This window comes from Zalophus californianus, chromosome X (genome assembly GCF_009762305.2).
Source record: "Zalophus californianus isolate mZalCal1 chromosome X, mZalCal1.pri.v2, whole genome shotgun sequence".
Classification (NCBI taxonomy): domain Eukaryota; kingdom Metazoa; phylum Chordata; class Mammalia; order Carnivora; family Otariidae; genus Zalophus; species Zalophus californianus.
The window spans coordinates 78,970,575-78,990,933 of NC_045612.1; the positions used below are offsets into that span (position 1 = coordinate 78,970,575).

General features: G+C 38.2%; 1 pseudogene; it reads right to left on the minus strand.

The window, feature by feature from the left end:
- Positions 1-14,856: 14,856 nt before the first annotated feature.
- On the minus strand, positions 14,857-15,704 carry LOC113930416 (annotated as a pseudogene).
- Positions 15,705-20,359: the final 4,655 nt, after the last annotated feature.

The window sequence follows — 20,359 nt, forward strand, 5'->3', positions numbered from 1 at the left end:
GGTCTTCTATATCACTGATTCTCTCTTCTGCCTCATTTATCCTAGCAGTTAGTGCCCCCATTTTTTATTGCACCTCATCAATAGCCTTTTTGATTTCGACTTGGTTAGATTTTAGTTCTTTTATTTCTCCAGAAAGGGTTTCTCTAATAACTTCCACGCTTTTTTCAAGCCGAGCCAGTATCTTTAAAGTCATGATTCTGAACTCTAGGTCCGACATCGTACTAATGTCCGTATTGAGTAGGTCCCTGGCTGACGGCACTACCTCTTGTTCTTTTTGCTGAGGTGATTTTTTTCGACTTGTCATTTTGTCCAGAGGAGAATAGATGAAGGAGAGAACAAAATGCTAACAGGTTTACAACGTCCCCAGCAAATATACTGTATACAAATCAGAAAAGACCTGAAACCAGGGGAAAAGAAAGGGAAAGAAGGAAAAAAGAAAGAGAAAAAAAAAAGATAAAAACAAAAACACAACATTACAAAAAAAGCAGAATGTGATCAAATATGATCAGGCTAGTGCATAGATCAGTGCCACACACTAGATTTTGGGCGTATTTTGGTCTGTTAGAAGAAAGTGCCTCCTAAAATTTTAAAGGAAGAAAGACATATATGTACAAAATAAGGGTTGATACAATGAAGGGATAGAAGATGACTGTAAAGATGAAAATTATAAAAGATTTTATAAAAGGACTTGATAAGATAAGAAGTTGTTTGAAAAAAGAAAGAAGATTAAAAAAAAAAAGAAAAAAGGGAGAGAATGTGATCAGTCAGGAGACTAGAACAGAGCCATACACTAGTGATTTAGGGTATATTTTGATCTGTTAGAAGAAACTGTATCTCAAAATTTTAAAGAGAGAACAACTTATATATATATGCCAAAAATAAGGGTAACTACTATGAAGGGATAAAATATGACTCTAAAAATGAAAAATAAAAAAAAAAAATTTTTTAAAGGAGATTGATAAGATGTTGGTTGAAAAAGGGAAAAAGAAAAAAAAAGTTAACAAAAATTAACTTTGATGAACTAATGAATCATGGTAAAAAAAAGCCATGAATTCTATGTGCAGTATTCCCCTAGCGCTGGAGTTCTCCCGTTCTCCTTGATCGGTAAACTTGGTCTTGGCTTGCTGGCTGTTCGTGCTGATCTTCTGGGGGAGGGGCCTGTTGCTGTGGATTCCAAATGTCTTTGCTGGAGGCGGAATTGCCCCGCCCTTGTCAGTCCAGGCTAAGCAAGCTGCTCGGGTTTGATCTCAGGAGATTTTGTTCCCTGCAAGCTCTCCGTACAGCCTTGGAGGACCAGGGCAAAAATGGTGGCCTCCCAATCTCCTCCCGGAGGAGCTGAGAACTCGGGGCCCCGCTCCTCAGTGCGCCCCCAGAGAAAAGCAGTCACTCCCTTGTCCCCGGTCTCCGGCCGCACTCCGTGCTCACCCGGCCTGTGGCCGAGCGTTTCTATCTCTGGCACCAGACCCCGTGTGGAGTCTCCAAACCCAGCAGATCCCTGCGGTGCGCTCCTGCGCCGCTCCTTCCCGGGAAGGAAGAGGAGTCTCCCTGGATCTGCCGCTTGTTGGGTCCCTGCTTAAGGAGCAGTGGCCCAACTGGGCCGCGGATCACAGTTTATGGCCACCCCGAGCTGAGAGCCCATGCCTCGGCTCCGTCTCTGCAGCTGGCTTCCCCGCTCCGATACCTGGGAGCTCTGGTGCACTCAGGCTCCCCCGGTCTTTCTGTGACCCCAAGGGTCCTGAGACCACACTGTCCCGGGAGGATTCCACCCCCTGCTTAGCCACTGCAGCGACGTCCCTCAGCAGAGCCGACTTCTAACAGTTCCAATTTTGTGCTCCGCGACTCTATCACTTGCCAGAAGAGGCCGGCGCAGGCCCCTCCCCCGCCATTTATCCTCCCGAATATCGCCTCGGATTCACTTCTCCGCACGTCCTACCTTCCAGTAAGTGGTCGCTTCTCTGTTCAGAGAGTTGTTGCTACTCTCCTCTTTGATCTCCTGTTGATTTCGTAGGTGTTCAGAATGGTTTGATCCCTATTCAGCTGAATTCCTGAGACCAGACGAAATCTAGGTCTCCTACTCCTCCGCCATCTTGCTCTCGGGTAACAGACATTTTAACAATATTTGTTTTTCCAGTCCATGAGTAGGGAATGTCTTTCTAATTCCTTGTGTCACCTTCAATTTCTTTCATCAGTGTTTTATAGTTTTCAGAATATGGATCTTTTACCTCTTTGGTTAGCTTTCTTCCTTGTTATCATGGTTTTTAGTGCAATTGCAAATGGGATTGTTTCCTTGATTTCTGTTTCTGTTGCTTCATTATTAGTGGTTAGAAATTCAACAGATTGCTGTACGTTGATTTTATATCCTGTGACTTTTCTGAATTCATGTATCTGTTCTAGGAATTTTTGGGTGGAGTCTTTCAGGTTTTCTATGTAGACTACCATGTCATCTGCAAATAGTGAATGTTTTACTTCTTCCTTGCTGATTTGGATGCCTTTTATTTCTTTTTGTTGTGTGATTGTTGTGGCTAGGACTTCCAATACTATGTTAAATAACAGTGGCAAGAGTGGGGTATCGCTGTCCTGTTCCTGACCAAAGTGGAAAAGCTCTTCGTTTTCCATCAAGGAGGATGATATTAGATGTGGCTTTTTTGTATATAGCTCTTATTAGGTTAAGGTCTGTTTCCTCTAATCCTACTTTGTCAATGGTTCTTATCATGAATGGATGTTGTACTTTGTCAAATGTTTTCTCTGCATCTATTGAAATAATCACATGGTTCTTATCCTTTATTTTTTTAACGTGGTGTATCACGTTGATTGATCTGTGAATATTGAACCACACTTGCAACTCAGGAATCCCCCTTGATTGTGCTAAATGATTCTTTAAATGTACTGTTGGATTTGGTTTGCTAATATTTTCAATAAAAATTTTCAAAAGAATTTTTTCATCCATGGGCATCAGGGATATTGGTCTGTTGTTTTCTTTTTTAGTCGAGTCTTTATCTGGTTTAGGTATCAGGGTAATTCTGGTCTCATAGAGTGAATTTGGAAGTTTTCCTCTCTTTTTAATTTTTTTAAATAGTTGGAGAATAGGTATTAACTCTTTTAAATATTTGGTAAATTTCATCTGTGAAGCCACTTGGCCCTCAACTTTTGTACATTGGGAATTTTTTGATGACTGATTCAATTTCTTAACTGGTTATCAGTCCGTTCAAGTTTTCTATTTCTTTCTGTTTCAGTTTTGGTAGGTTATATGCTTCTAGGATTTATCCATTTATTTCTGGTTGTCTGATTTCTTGACATACAGTATATTATAATATTCTCCTAGAATTGTTTGTACTTCTGGGGGGTTGGTTGTTATTTCTCCTCTCTCATTTGTGATTTTATTTGTTTGGGTCCTTTGTCTTTTCTACTTGATAAGTCTGGCTGGAGGTTTATCAGTTTTCTTTTTTTTTTTTTCAAAGAACCAGCTCCTGGCTTCATTGATCTCTTCTACTGGTTCTTTTTGTTTGTTTGTTTTGTTTTGTTGTGTGTGTGCGGTTGTTTGATTGTCTGTATATCATTTGTTTCTGCTCTAATCTTCATTATTTCTTTCCTTTTACTGGCTTTTTTTTTCTAACTCTGTTAGGTGTAAAGTTAGACTGTTTTGGGGACTTTTCTTGCTTCTTAAAGTAGACCTTTATTGCTATATACTTTCCTCTTAGGACTACTTTTGCTGCATCTCAACGGTTTTGGATAATTGTGCTTTCATTTTCATTTGTGTTCATGTACTGTTTTTTTATTTCTTCCTTGATTTCATAGTTGACCTATTCACTCTTCAATGACATACACTTAACCTCCATATATTTGTGGTGTTTCCAGATTTTTTCTTGTGGTTGACTTCAAGTTTCATAGTGTTGTGGTCATAAAATATGCCTTGTATGATCACAATCTTTTTGTACTTGTTGAGTCCTGATTTGTGACCTAGTATGTGATCTATCCTGGAGAAGGTCCCATGTGCACTTGAAAAGAACGTGCATTCTGCTGCTTTAGGATAAAATGTTCTGAACATATCTGTTAAGTCATTCCGGTCCAGTGTGCCATTCAAAGCCATTCTATCCTTGTTGATTTTCTATTTAGATGATCTCTCCATTAATACAAGCGGTATGTTAAAGTTCCATACTATTATTGTATTATTATCAATGAGTTACTCTTATTTTTGTTATTATTGTTTTACATATTTGGGTGCTCCTATGTTGAGTGCACAAATATTTATAATTGTTAGATATAGTTGTTGGATTTTCTCCTTCATTATGATATAATGCCCCTCTTCATGTCTTGTTACAATCTTTGGTTTAATGTCTAGTTTGTCTGATATAAATATTGCTATTCTGGCTTTTTTTACATCCATTTGAATGGTAAATATTTTTTCATCCCCTCACTTTCAATCTGCAGGTGTCTTTAGGTCTAAAATGAGTGTCTTGTAGGCAGCATATAGATGGGTATTGTTTTTTGAGTGTGTATGTGTGTGGGTGTGTGTGTTTATTCATTCTGACATCCCATATTTTTTGATTAGAGCATTTTGTCCATTTACATTCAGAGTAATTACTGATAGATATGTATTTAGTGCCATTTTATTTGGTTTGTCATTGTTTCTGGAGATTTTATCTGTTTCTTTCTTGTCTTTGTTGCTTTTGGTCTTCCCTTTTCACTCAAATAGTCCCCTTTAATATTTCTGCAGGGCTGGTTTAGTGGTCATGAACTCCTTTAGTTTTTGCTTGTCTGGGAAACAATATTTCTCCTTCTATCCTGAATGATAGCTTTGCTGGGTAGAGTACTCTTGGCTGCATATTTTTACCATTCAGCACGTTGAATATGTCATGCCACTCCCTCCTTGCTTGTCAAGTTTTGTTGAGAGATCTGCAGCTAGGCTTATGTGTCTTCCCTTGTAAGTTAAGCACTTTTGTCTTGCTTCTTTTAATATATTTTTTTCTTTATTACTATATTTTGCAAATTTAATTACAATATGTCTTGGTGTTGGCCTGCTTTTGTTGATTTTGATGGGAGTTTTCTGTACCTCCTGGATCTGGATGTCTCTTTCCTTCCCCAGATTAGGGAAATTTTCAGCTGTTTTTTCTTCAAATATATTTTCTGCCCCCTTTTCTCCCTCTTATTCTTCTGGGACTCATATAATACAAATGATGTTACACTTGATGGAGTCCCTGAGTTCCCTAAGTCTATTCTCATGTTCCATAATTCTTCTTTCTCTCTTTTGTTCAGCTTCATTATTTTCTATTATTTTGTGTTCTTTATCACTGATTCATTTCTCTGCTTCTTCCATCCTGTGTTCATTGCATCAAGCCTATTTCCAATCTCAGTTATTGCATCTTTCATTTCTGATCGATTGTTTTTTAACTCTTTATCTCTGTGGTAAGGTCCTCCCTGAAGTCTTCCATTATTTTCTCAAGGCCAGCGAGTATCCTTATGATTGTTGCTTTAAATTCTCCATCAGGCATGTTACTTAAATTTGATCTCTGGCTGTGACCTTATCTTGTTGTTTCATTTGGGATGAATTCATCCATGTTGATGTTTTGTCTAAGTCTCTGCCTTCTTTTGTGTGTTAGAAAAGCCCGTTTTATTTCCTGTTCTTGAGAGTAATGGCTTCATGAAGAAGAGGTCATATAGTGTCCAGGGCCTGACACTTCAGGGAGTTTCTCTGGTGTGTGTTGCATGCACTCCACTGTTGTGTTTTGGCTGCTCTGTCCTTCAGGGTGGTCTTCTGTAGAGGGTGTCCATGATGTAGTGGGCAGCGTTTGGTCCTTGGCTAGAGTGTGGCGAATTTTAACTAGGTGTATGTATTCTGGTTCTGTTTGTGAAATGAGACCTGATGTTATTCCACTAGAATTGAAGCTTTATAGAACTCTGTTCCAGGGATGTGGTGTGGGTGGGGTTTCTGCTGGTCTTTTGGGGGAAAGAGCCTGCCACGCTGGGACTGAGGCAAGATTGACCAAGAGGAGAAGTCTTGCCAGAGTGCAGGGCTGTGTGACTTGGTGTATGCAGATTAATGGCTCTGTGTTTATGCCGAGGGGTGGATGATGGAAATAGTGCCATCCAACTCCTTTGTCTCTAGAAGGGCATCTCCCTGAATGCTGCCTCTCTCCTTGGTGTGCCCCCAGGCATTCTTCGGATTGTTGTTTCCACAGTGTCTGCCGCAGTATTGTTTGCCCACCTTCTCTCCAGGAGTATGGCAGTGCCCCCCAGGGCTCTGTCTCAGCCAAGCCTGGTGACTTTTAAAACTCTAGTCTTTAAGCCCTGCAGTTTGAAGAACTGATGAAAATCAGCTCCTCTCATTTTCCCTGTCAATGGCTTTGGGGAAATGTTCTTCTCCTGCTTCCGTTCTGGGCTTTCTCTCTCTCCCTATCTCTCTCCTCCCCCCCACCACAGCTCCCTCTCCACAGCACCTGAGATCTATTTCTCCCCTAAACCATGTCTCTGCACTTTCTGCCTTCTTCAGTGTGGCTTCTTCTCTATCTCTATTTGTGGAGTTTCTTCTGTCAGCCTTTGGGTCGATTTCTGGGATATTTAGAATTTGATAGTTATCTAGTTGTGTTCAAGGGAAGGGAAGAGCCTAGGGTCCTCCTATTCTGTTGTCATCTTCAGCATCTCCTCCACAGTATATTCTTATACTCCTTTTATTTCTTCCCTATGACCTCAGTGGTAATAACTCTTCTTCCATTTCTGATTTTAGTATTTGGGTCTTTTTTTTTTTTTTTAGTTAATTTAGCTGATGTCAGTTTTAGTGATCTTTTCAAAAAACCTACTCAATTTTGTTGATTTTTTTTCTATTTTTCTTCTGTCTTTTGTTGATTCTACTCTAATATTATTACTTTCTTTCTGTAGATTTGTGTTAACATTTCTCTTTCTACTTCTGTGAAGATAAATTTAGGTTATTGGTTGGAGATGATTCTTTTAAAATATAAGTGGTCACAGTTACCAATTTCTGTCTTAGCATTACTTTCATTGCATTCCGTAAGATTTTGTAGGTTTTGTTTTGTTTTCTCAAGATCTTTTATAAGTTCTATTTTCAATTCTTCAATCTATCATTTGCTAAATATTGTGTTGTTTCCTTTCTACATATTTGTGGATTTCTCAGTTTTCTTTCTGCTACTGATTTCTAGTTCATTCTATTATGGTCAAAAAAAGGTATTTCATGTTATTTAAATCTTGTTAATTTTGTTCTGTGTCTTAATACATGATTTAAATTGGAGAATATTGCATATGTACTTGAGTAGATTACGTATTCTGCCTTTGTTGTGTGGGTGGTTCTCTATATGTTTTTTAAGTCCAATTGTTCAATAGTGTTTTTTCTGTCTTTTACTTTCTTATCAATCTTTTGTTTGGTTGTTCCATCCATTATTCAATGTGATTATTAAAGTCTCGTTTTATTGTTGTGCTCTTGTCTTTTTTCCCCTTAAGTTCTATCAATGTTTGCTTCATTTGTTTTGGGGTTCTGATATTTGGTGCATATACATTTATTGTTATATATTTCTGGTAAATTAACTCTTTTATTATATAATGTCCTTCTTTGTCTTTTCTGATAATGTTTAACTTAAAATCTATGTTGTCTGATATTATCAGACACCTGCTTGCTTGTGACTACCATTGGCATAAGATTTTTTTTTTCATCCTTTCACTTTCAGTCTGTATTTCCTCAAATCTAAAGTGAATGTCTTGTAGACAGGATATTTTTAGATCCCTTTTTAAAAATGTATTACTCCCATCTATGTTTTCTATTGGGGAGTTTAATACACTTACATGTAAAGTTAATTATTGATGAGGAAATAATTACTACTGTCATTATCTTAATTGTTTTCTATATACTTGGTATGTTTTGTGTCCCTCATTTCCTCTCATTGACTTCCTTTATATTTGGTTGACATTTTTCTAGTGGTGTGCTTTGATTCTTTTCTCACTTCCCTTATGTGTGTTCTATATATATTTTCTTTGCAATTACCATGAGAATTATATTTTAAGATAGAAGATAGAACAATATATTTAAAACTAAGGGGAACTCAATTTAAAGATAGAACAATATATTTAAAACTAAGGGGAACTCAATTTAAATCACATATATAAACTGTTTCCTCACAGTGCTGCCCCACTTATTTTATGTTATTGATATCACAAATTACCTTTTTATATATTATGTACTCGTTACATAGATTTGCAGTTGTTTTTATGGTTTTGTCTTTTAAATTATATTCCAGAATTAAAAGTGGGTTTACACACCAAAATTAGTATATATGAGATTATATATTTGTTCATATATTTACTTTTATCTGAAAATTTTACATTTTCATATGGCTTCATGTTTTTATCTTGCATCCTTTTATTTGAATTTGAATTTATTATTTCTCATAGAGCAACTCTAAAGTAAATGAATTCCTTCATCATTTGTTTATCTTGGAAGGTTGTAATTTCTTCATTTCTGAAGGACAGTTTTTCCTATATCTGTATTCTTGGCTGAAATTTTGTTCTTTCATCTTTTAAATATATCATCCCACTGCCTCTGGCCTGCATGGTTTTTGCTGAGAAATCCCTGATAATTTCATAAAAGCTCCTTTGTACATGACAAGTCACTTTTCTCTTGCTGTTTTCAAGCCTTTCACTTTGCATTTGTCTTTCTATGATTGAAGTATATCTCAATATGAATCTCTTCGGGTTTCATCTAGATGAAATTCATTGAGCTTTTTGAATTGGTTTATCCATTTCCTTCCTCAAATTTGTGAAGTTTTCAGCCTTTTTTTAGTTAACATATAATGTATTATTTGTTTCAGGAGTACAGGTCTGTGATTCATCAGTTTTACACAATTCACAGCACTCACCATAGCACATACCCTCCCCAATGTCCATCACCCAGCCACTCCATCCCTCTCACCCTGCTCCACTCCAGCAGCCCTCAGTTTGTTTCCTGAGATTAAGAGTCTCTTATGGTTTGTCTCCCTCTTTAGTTTCATCTTGTTTCATTTTTTCCCCTCTCTTCCCCTATGATCCTCTGCTTTGTTTCTCAAATTCCACATATCAGTGAGATCATATGACAATAGTACTTCTCTGACTGACTTATTTCGCGTAGCATGATACCATCTAGGTCCATCCACATCATTGCAAATGGCAAGGTTTCCTTTTTTTTTTTGTTAAAGATTTTATTTATTTATTTATTTGACAGAGAGACACAGCAAGAGAGGGAACACAAGCAGGGGGAGTGGGAGTGAGAGAAGCAGGCTTCCCGCTGAGCAGGGAGCCTGATGTGGGGCTTGATCCCAGGACCCTGGGATCATGATCTGAGCCAAAGGCAGACGCTTAACGACTGAGCCACCCAGGCACCCCAAGATTTCCTTTTTGATAGCTGCATAATATTCCATTGTAGATATATACCACTTCTTTATCCATTCATCTGTCGATGAACATCTAGGCTCTTTCCATAGTTTTCAGCCATTTTTTTAACAAAGTGTGCATGCCCCACCCCTTGGTCTCTCTCTCTATCTCTATCACTATCTCACATCTTCTGGTAACACTCATATAATGTGCTGTCTTGATGGTGAAACATAATCTTCCTAGGCTTTTTTTTCACTTTTATTCATTTTTTTCTACTCCTCTGATTTGATAATTTCAAATAACTTATCTTCATATTCACTGATTATTTCTTCTGATTGGAAAAGTCTCCTGTTCAAGATCTGTAGTGAGTTTTAAATTTTATTTTCTCCTGTTTTTTGACTGGGTTATTTGTTTTTTGAGTGTTGAATTTGAGAAGTTCTTTATAGATCTTGGATACCAGCCCTTTATCTGTAATGTCATTTGCAAATATCTTCTCCCATTCAGTGGGTTGCCTCTTAGTTTTGTTGACTATTTCCTTTGCTGTGAAGAAGCTTTTCATCTTGATGAATTCCTAAAAGTTCATTTTTGCTTTTGTTTCCCTTGTCTTTGGAGACATGTCTTGAAAGAAGTCGCTGTGGCCAATGTCAAAGAGGTTACTGCCTATGTTCTCCTCTAGGATTTTGACGGATTCCTGTCTCACATTGAGGTCTTTCATCCATTTTGAGTTTATTTTTGTGTATGGTGTAATAGAATGGTCCAGTTTCATTCTTCTAGATGTAGTTGCCTAATTTTCCCAGCACCATTTATTGAAGAGACTGTCTTTTTTCCAATTGATATGTTTTTCCTGATTTGTCAAAGATTAGTTGACCATGGAGTTGAGGGTCCATTTCTGGAGTCTGTAGTCTGTTCCATTGGTCTATGTGTCTGTTTTTGGGCAGAAGACATGAACAGACACTTCTCCAAAGAGGACATATAAATGGCAAACAGGCACATGAAAAAAAGTTCAACAGCATTAGCCATCAGGGAACAACAAATCAAAACCACAATGAGATACCACCTTACACCAGTTAGAATGGCAAAAATTAACAAAATAGGAAACAAGAGTTGGCAAGGATGTGGAGAAAGGGGAAACCTCTTACACTCTTGGTGGGAATGCAAGCTGGTAGAGCCACTCTGGAAAACAGTATGGAGGTTCCTGAAGACCTTAAAAATAGAGCTACCCCCTCTGACCTAGCAATTGCACTACAGGGTATTTACCCCAAAGATACATCTGCAGTGAAAAGAAGGGGCACATGCACCCCAATGTTCATAGCAGCAATGTCCACAATAGCCAAACTGTGGAAGGAGCCGAGATGCCCTTCAACAGATGAATGGATAAAGAAGATGTGGTACATATATACAATGGAATATTGTTCAACCATCAGAAAGGATGAGTACCCACCATTTACATTGATGAGGATGGAACTGGAGAGGATTATGCTAAGTGATAGAAGTTAAGCAGAGAAAGACAATTATCATATGGTTTCACTCATATGTGGAACATACACGGAGGACCATAGGGGAGGGAGGGAGGGAAGTCTGAAGGCAGAGAAATCAGAGAGGGAGATGAACCATGAGAGACGATGGACCCTGGGAAATGAACTCAGAGGGAAGGGGGTGGGGAGAGGTGGTTACAGGTGATGGGTATTAAGGAGGGCACGTGCTGTGATGTGCACTGGCTTTTTATGTAACTAATGAATCATTGAACACTCCATCAAAAACTAATGATGTACTATATAGTGGCTAACTGAACATAATAAATAAAATAAATAAATAAATAATAAATAAACAAACAAACAAATAAATAAATAAATAATTTTCTCTGTTTTTTTAAGCTCTGGAATCATTATTTTTTTAATGTAGTTTCTGTCTTTTTGTTAATGTTCTCATTTTGTTCATTCATCATTTTCCTGATTATCTTTAGTTGACTAACTCCAGTCTCTTTTAGTTCATTCAAACTTTTAAGTCTGATGTTTTCAATACTTTTCCAGTTAGTTCAGGGTTTTGTGTTTCTTTGGTGTTGGCTTCTAGAGGCTATTTTGTTCTTTTTATTGGAGCATATGTCTCTATATCTTTGAATTACTTGTGTTTTTTTTTTTTTTTTTTTTTTAGAATTTTGTCATTTGAAAAAATAGGCACTTCTCCCAATCCTGCAATTTTCTTGCAGAAGAGACTTTCTTCAGTCAGGCTTTCTAGAGGTTCTGAGACCTAAAATCTTTTCTGGGTAGTAATTCTCTGGTCTTGTGTGTGTGCTGTTATTTTAATATATGGCTGCTTTTAACTACCTAATCATATTCTTAAAAAAATAAATGTTTTTAATTTTCATCCATTTCTGATATTCCAAATCTACATGGGTGATTTCTCTTTAACTACAACCTCTGTAGTCAGAGCACACTCTATGATTTCAATAATTTTAAATTTATTGATAATTGTCTTGCACCCTAACATGTGTCCTGTCCTCCAGAGTGTATCATGTGCACTGGTGAAGTATATGTCTATTTTAACCTTTTGTTCTTTGAGTTTTGGCTTCATGTATTTTGGAGCTCTGTAGTTAAGTGCTTATATGTTTATAATTATTATATTTTTTGAGGGATTGCCCCTTTTATTATTATAGAATTACATTATTTTCTCTCTTTTACCACTTTTACCTAAACCTATTTTCTATTTGCCTCTGTATAACCAACCCAGCTCTCTTTAGTTTACTGTTAGCATGGGATCTTTTCCATTCTTATACTTTCAACCAGTTTGTGTCTTTCAATGTAAAGTGAGTTCCTGTTGAACCATATATTTTTAATTTCATTCCATCAATGTCTGTTTTTAATTTGGAGATTTTTAAAAAGATTTTATTTATTTGAGAGAGAGAGAGAGAGATAGCAAGAGAGAGCGCAAGTGAGGGGCGGGGAGAGGGAGAAGCAGACTCTCCACTGAACAGGGAGCACAAGGTGGGGCTCCATCCCAGGACCTGGGCCCACAACCCGAGCCAAAGGCAGATGCTTAACCAACTGAGCCACCCAGGCACCCATTTAATTTGGAGATTTTTAAACCCATTTACATTTAATGTTATTACTGCTATGAAGGAATTTAATCCTGCCACTCTGCTTTTTGTTCTCTTTATGCTGTATATCCTTTTTGTTCTATGCCCCTCTATTACAATCATTTTGTAAGTAGACATTTTCCATTGTATCTTTTTAATTTTGTTGTCCCTTCCTTTACACTATATATATATATATATATATATATATATATATATATATATATATATATATATATATATATATTTAAGTTTAAATTCCAGTTAGTTAATACAGTGTAGTATTAATTTCATATAGTAATTCACCACTTCAACTGCACTCCTTAATCCCCATCACCTGTTTAGAATATCTGTGCCCCCACCTCCATCAATTTGTTCTCCATAGTTAAGAGTCTGTTTCTTGGTTTACCTCTCTCTCACTCCCTTTTTTCCCCTTTGCTTATTTGATTTGCTTCATAAATTCCACATACAAGTGAAATAATATGGTATTTGTCTTTCTCTGACTTATTTCACTTAGCCTAATACTCTCTAGCTCAATCCATGTTGCTGCAAATGGCAAGATTTGATTCTTTTTTATGGCTAAGTAGTATTTCATTGTATATATATACCATATCTTTATCCATTCATCAGTCAATGGACACTTGGGCTGTTTCCTTAACTTGGCTATTGTAAATAATGCTGCTATAATCATTGGGGTGTGTGTAACCATTTGAATTAGTAGTTTTGTATTATTTGGATACCTAGTAGTGAAATTGCTGGAAGGTAGGGTAGATCTATTTTTAACTTTTTGAGGGATTCCATACTCTCTCCAGAGTTGCATTCCCATCAGCAGTGCAAGAGGCTAGTCCTTTTTCCACATCCTTGCTAACACCCGTTGTTTCTTCTCTTGTTGATTTTAGCCAATCTGACATTGTGAAGTGATATCTCATTGTAATTTTGGTTGGCATTTCTGTGATGATCTCTGATGTTAAGCATCTTTTCATTGTTTGTTGGCTATCTGTATGTCTACTTTGGAAAAATGTCTATTCATGTCTTCTGTCCATTTTTAAATTAGATGATTTGTTTTTGGGGAGTTGAATTTTATATGATCTTTATAGATTTTGAATTCTGACCCTTTATCAAATATGTCATTTGCAAATGTCTTCTCTTATTCTGTAAGTTGTGTTTTAGTTTTAATTGTTTCCTTGGCTGTGCAGAAGCTTTTTACTTTGATGAAGTCCCAACAGTTAATTTTTCCTTTTGTTTCCCTAGCTTCAAAAGACATACCTAGAAGGAACTTGCTATGGCCAATGTCAAAGAGGTTACTACCTATGTTCTCCTCTAGGATGTTCATGATTTCAGGTGTCACATTTGAGTCTTTAATACATGTTGAATTCATTTTTGTGTATGGTGTAAAAAAGTGGTTCTAGTTTCATTCTTCTGCATGTTGCTGTCCAGGTTTCCCAACACCGTTTGTTGAAGAGATTGTCTTTTTCCCATTGGATATACTTTACTGCTTTGTCAAAAATTGACTATATAGTTGTGGGTTCATTTCTCAGTTTTCTATTTTGTTCAATTGCTATAGGCATCAATTTCTGTGCAAATACCATACTGTCTTGATCGCTTGATCAAGTTATATATGTATATATAACTTGAAGTCCATAATTAGGATGCCTCCAGCTTTGATTTTCTTTTTCAAGGTTGTTTTAGTTATTCAGGGTCTTTTGTGGTTCCATACAAGTTTTATGATTATTTTCTCTAGCTCTGTAAACAATGTTTTTATTTTGATGGTGATGCAATTAAATTTATAGATTGCTTTGGGTAATATAAACCTCTAAACAATATTTGTTCTTCCAATCCATGAGCAGGGAATGTCTTTCCAATTCCTTGTGTCATCTTCAATTTCTCTCATCAATGTTTTACACTTTTCAGAGTACAAGTCTTCCACCTCTTTGGTTAGGTTTAATCTTAGGTATCTTATGGTTTTGGTGCAATTATAAATGGGACCGATTCCTTAATTTCTCTTTCTGCTGGTTCATTATTGGTGTATAGAAATACAACAGATTTCTGTACATTGACTTTGTATCCTGCAACTTTATTGAATTTGCTTATTGGATCTAGCAATTTTTTGGTGGTCTGTTGGGTTTTCTACATAGAATATCATGCTTGCAAAAAGTGAAAATTTGACTCCTTCCTTGCTGATTTGGTTGACTTTTATTTACTTTTGTTGGCTGATAGCTGAAGATAAGACTTTCGGCACTACATTAAATAACAATGGTGAAAGTGGACATCCCTGTCTTCTTCTTGTAGAAGGAGACCTCACCAGCATCATAGTCCAAGAAATTCCCTACCCACTGGAGAAGAGTCCACTGGGGGGAGGGCAGTCATTGAGGTAAGAGCCCAGTATTCTTTCCCATGCCACAAGGACACTGCCCAGAATCCATTCTGGGGGGCCCAAATTACTCCACTTTTTCCTGCACACTGAGTTCTGGAGGTGTGATCCAGGGTTCAGGGATCCTGATTCTTTCAGGTCTGCTCAGTGTGTCCCTGATGTCCTGTAAGAGCTCCTTGGTAGGCTGCTGCTGCTTTGCTTCCAGCTGGGTGATCAGGCTACTCGGGTGGGAGACATTACAGGAGATCTGGTGTTGACACCATTGATGCTGTTGTAGATAGCCAAATCTAGTTCCTCAAGGTGGGCCAGGAGGCGATACTCATGATACTTCAAGGAGTGAGAGAACTGCTCAAACTTCGAGATGATCTCCCTCTCCATCTGGTTCAGGCTCAAGAGTTCAGCTTGTGTCTGCTCCCCCTGTGCCCAGCGCCTCTTCTTTAAGTCTTCCAGTCTTTCCAGGTGGTCCAGCTGGTTCTGGATTTGCTCCTTTAAGCCCTCCACCACCTTCTTAAGCTGCAGCATGCTTGGCCGGTGTGCTTGCAGAAGCAGCTGCACACCACATAGATGGGCATCTGGTCCACCTCACAGTACACCTTCAGGGGCTTGTGGTGCTTCTCCCATACACCCAACTCAACCCTGGGCCACAATGACCACTAGGTGGGCATCTGCTTCACCAGCTGTGTCACACTGGCTGGGTGCCAGTTGGGTCTCAAGTGCCGCTGCAAGAAAGTCTCCTGGCACTGCGAGTACCACATATTGGTCTCTGTCTCACCCAGCAGTGGATGAGGAATAAGCAACAGAGTTTGTCGCCACAGTCAGGCATCATGGGGTGGCAAAGTACTGTGGGAACATGGGGTACGTGGTCTCCTGTTGCAAGCAGTAGGCCATGCTCCGGGAGGCCATGGCCCATGCCTGTGGGGGCACACTCACTTGGGACCTGGCACCCAGCTCTGCCTGGGGCCAACTCTGCAGCACACCCTCCCAAATGCCACTTCTTGGCAGCACAGGAAGGCCAGCAGTAGAGGGCTGCACCAATGCCCAGATGGCAAACACAAGCACTGGCCCCCACTCTTGCTGGCCATCCCTGTGCAGGGTACCCCAGTAAGTGAACATGATGTCCCAATTCCCAGCAGAGTCCTGTGGCAGCACGAGCGAGCCACCAAGGTGGGCTGCTTGCTGCACTGGGGCAGCCATTGTTCGGATCCCCTTAACTTTTCTTGAAATGTTTGGTAGAATTCAGCTGTGGTCATCTGGCCCTGGACTTCTGTTTGTTGCTCGATGTTTGATTACTGTTTCAGTTATTTTTTTGCTGGTTATGGGTCATGTTTTCTTCTTGTTTCAGCTTTGGTAGATTAGAGGTTTTGAGGAATTTATCCATTTCTTGAAATTGTCCAATTTGTTGCCATATAATTTTTCATAATATTCTCTTACAATTGTTTGTATTTCTGTGGTGTTGGTTGTGATTTCTTTTCTCTCATTCATTATTTTATTTATTTGCTTTCTTTTTTTTTCTTTTTGATAAGTCTGGCTAAGGGTTTATCAATTTTGTTAATATTTTTCAAAGACCCACCTCCTGGTTTCATTGATCTCTTCTTTTTATTTTAAATTTAAATTCAATTAGCCAACATAGAGTATACCATTAGTTTCAGATGTAGAGTTAAACAATTCATCAGTTGTGTATAACACACAAGTGCTCATCACATCACGTGCCCTCCTTAATGCCCATCACGCAATGACCCTATCACCACACCAACCTCCCCTCCAGCAACCCTATTTGTTTCCTATAGTTAAGAGTGTCTCATGTATTTTCTCCCTCTCTGATGACTTCCCATTCAGTTTTCCCTCCCTTCCCCTATGATCCTCTGCCCTGCTTCTTATATTCCACAAATGAGTGAAACCATATGATAATGGCTTTCTCTGATTGACTTATTTCACTCAGCAGAACCCTCCAGTTCTATCCACATCAATGTAAATGGTAAGTATTCATCCTTTCTGATGGCTGTGTAATATTCAATTGTGTGTGTATATACCACATCTTCTTTATGATTCATCTGTTGAAGGAAATCTCAGCACCTCCACAGTTCAGCTATTGTGGATATTTCTATTCAAAACATTGGAGTACAAGTGCCCCTTAGGCTCAATACATTTGTATCTTTGGTGTACATACCTAGTAGTACAATTGCTGGGCCTTAGGGTAGCTCTATTTTTAAATTCTTGAGGAACTTCCATACTGTTTTCCAGAGTAGCTGTACCAGCTTGTATTCCCACTAACAGTGTAAGAGGGTTCCCCTTTCTCCACACCCTCACCAACATTTGTTGCTTCCTGTCTTGTTAAATTAAGTCATTCTAACTGGTGTAAGGTGATATCTCATTAGGGTTATGATTTGAATTTCCCTGATGACAAGTGATGTGGAGCATTTTCTCAAGTGTCTGTTGGCCATTTTTATGTCTTCTTTGGAGAAATGTCTGTTCATGTCTTCTGCCCATTTCTTGACTGGATTAATTGTTTTGGGGTGTTGTGTTTGAGAAGTTCTTTATAGATCTTGGAGTAAAGCCCTTTATCTGATATATCATTTGAAAATATCTTCTCCCATTCTATCGGTTGTCTTTTGGTTTTGTCGACTTTCCTTTGCTATGCAGAAGTTTTTATCATGATGATGTCCCAATAGCTCATTTTTACTTTGTTTCCCTTGCCTTGGCACACGTGTATAGCAAGCAGTTGCTGTGGCCGAGGATGCAGAGTTGTTGACTATGTTCTCCTCTAGAATTTTGATGCATTCCTGTCTCATATTTAGATCTTTCATCGGTTTTGAATTTATGATTCTGTATGGTGTAAGAAAACAGTCCAGTTTCATTCTTCTACATGTGGCTGTCCAATTTTCCCAGCACCATTTGTTGGTGAAGAGACAATCTCTTTTCCATTGAATATTCTTTCCTGGTTTGTGGAAGATGAGTTGACCATAGAGTTGAGGGCCCATTTCTGTGGTCTCTATTCTGTTCCATTGATCTATGTGTCTGTTTTTATGCTGGTATCATACTGTCTTGATGATTACACCTTCGTAATATAGCTTGAAGTCCGGGATTGTGATGCCATCAGCTTTGGATATCTTTTCCAACACTCCTTTGACTATTCCGGGTCTTTTTGGGTTCCAGACAAATTTAGGGTTATTTGTTCGAAGACTGTGGAAATGTATATTGACAGGGATTGCATTAAATGTGTAGTTTGTTCTGGGTAGCATAGAAATTTTAATATTTATTCTTGCAATCCATGAGCATGGAATGTTTTTCCATTTCTCTGTGTCTTCCTCAATTCTCTCATATGCGTTCTGTAGTTTTTAGAGTATAGATCCTTTACCTCTTTGGTTAGGATTATTCCTAGGTATCTTATGTTTATTAGTGCAATTGTTAATAAAATCAATTACTTAATTTCTCTTTCTTCAGTCTCATTGTTAGTGTATAGAAATGCAACTGATTACTGTGCATTGATTTTATATCCTCTCACTATGCTAAATTCCTGTATGAGTTCCAACAATTTTGAATTGGTGTATTTTGGATTTTCCACATAATGTATCATGTCCTCTGTGAAGAGTGAGAAATTGACTTCTTTGACAATTTGAATACCTTTTATTACTTTTTGTTGTCTGATTGCTGATGCTAGGACTTCTAGTACTATGTTGAATGACAGTGGTGAGAGTGGGCAATCCTGTCACGTTCCTGACCTAGGGGAAAAGCTCTCAGTTTCTCCCCATTGAGAATGATATAAGCTGTGGAATTTTCATTGATGGCTTTTATGCTGTCACTACACTGTGGAGAGTTTAAATCACAAAGAATGCTGTATTTTTTCAAAAGCTATTTTGGCATCAATTGAGAGGATCGTGTTTTTTTATCCTTTCTTCTATTAATGTGATGTATGATGATTATTGATTTGTGAGTGTTGAACCACCCTTGCAGCCCAGGATTAAGTCCCCCTTGGTTTCGGTGAATAATCCTTCTACTGTAGTGTTGGATCTTATTGACTCATATCTTGGTGAGAATTTTGGCATCCATATTCATTAGACATATTTGTCTATAATTCTCATTTTTGGTGGGGTAGTCTGGTTTTGGGATCAAGGTAATGCTGTCCTCATAGAACCGAGTTTGGTAGTTTTCTTTCCACTTCTACTTTTTGAAACAGCTTCAGAAGACTAAGTATTAGTTCTTCTTTAAATGTTTGTTAGAGGGGCGCCTGGGTGGCTCAGATCGTTAAGTGTCTGACTTCGGCTCAGGTCATTATCCCAGGGTCCTGGGATCGAGCCCCACATCGGGCTCCTGGCTCAGCGAGGAGCCTGCTTCTCCCTCTCCCTCTGCCTCTCTCCCTGCTCGTGCTTTTTCTCTCTCTGTGTGTGTGTGTCTCTGTGTCTCAAATGAATAAATAAAATCTTTTAAAAACACACACAAAAGAATAATAAATGTTTGTTAGAATTCCCCCAGGAAGCCATCTGGTCCTGGACTCTTGTTTGTTGTGATATTTTTGATTATTATTTCAATTTCATTGCTAGCTATGGGTCTCTTCAGGTTTTCAATTTCTTCCTGTTTCATTTTTGGTACATTTTAAGTTTTTAGGAATTCATCCATTTCTTCTATATTGCCTAATATTTTGGCATATAGGTGCTCATAACAAGTTCTTAAAATTGTTTGCATTTCCTTGGCGTTGGTGAGGATGTGTACACTTTCATTCATGACTTTATTATTTTAGATCCTTTCTCTTTTCTCACTCCTTTAAAAATTTTTTATTATGTTATGTTAGTCATCACACAGTACATCTTTGTTATTTGATGTACTGTTCAATGATTCATTATTTGCATATAACGCCCAGTGCTCATTACAACACGTGCCCTCCTTAATACCCATCACCTGGTTACCCCATCCCCCCACAACCCTCCCCAATGAAACCCTCAGATTGTTTCCATGAGTCCATAGTCTCTCATGGTTGGTCTCCCCCTCTGATTTCCCACCCTTCAGTTTCCCTTCCTCCTCCTAATGTTTTCCATGCTATATCTTATGTTCCACATATGAGTGAAACCATATGATAATTGTCTTTCTCTGCTTAACTTCTATCACTTAGTATAATCCTCTCCAGTTCCATCCACATCAGTGCAAATGGTGGGTGTTCATCCTTTCTGATGGCTGAGTAATATTCCAATGTATATATGGACCACATCTTCTTTATCTATTCATCTGTTTAAGGGAATCTCAGCTCCTTCCACAGTTTGAATATTATGGACATAGCTGCTATGAACGTTGGGGTGCATGTGACCCTTCTTTTCACTACATATGTAACTTTGGGGTAAATACCCAGTAGTGCCATTGCTAGGTCATAGGGTAGGTCTATTTTTAACTTTCAGAGCAACCACCATACTGTTTTCTAAAGTGGCTGTACCAGCTATCAATCTCGACAACAGTGTAAGAGGGTTCCCCTTTCTCCACACCCTCGTCAATATTTGTTTTTTCATGTCCTGTTAAATTTTGCCATTCTAACTAGTGTAAGGTTGTATCTCAATGTGGTTTTGATTTGAATTTCCCTGATGGCT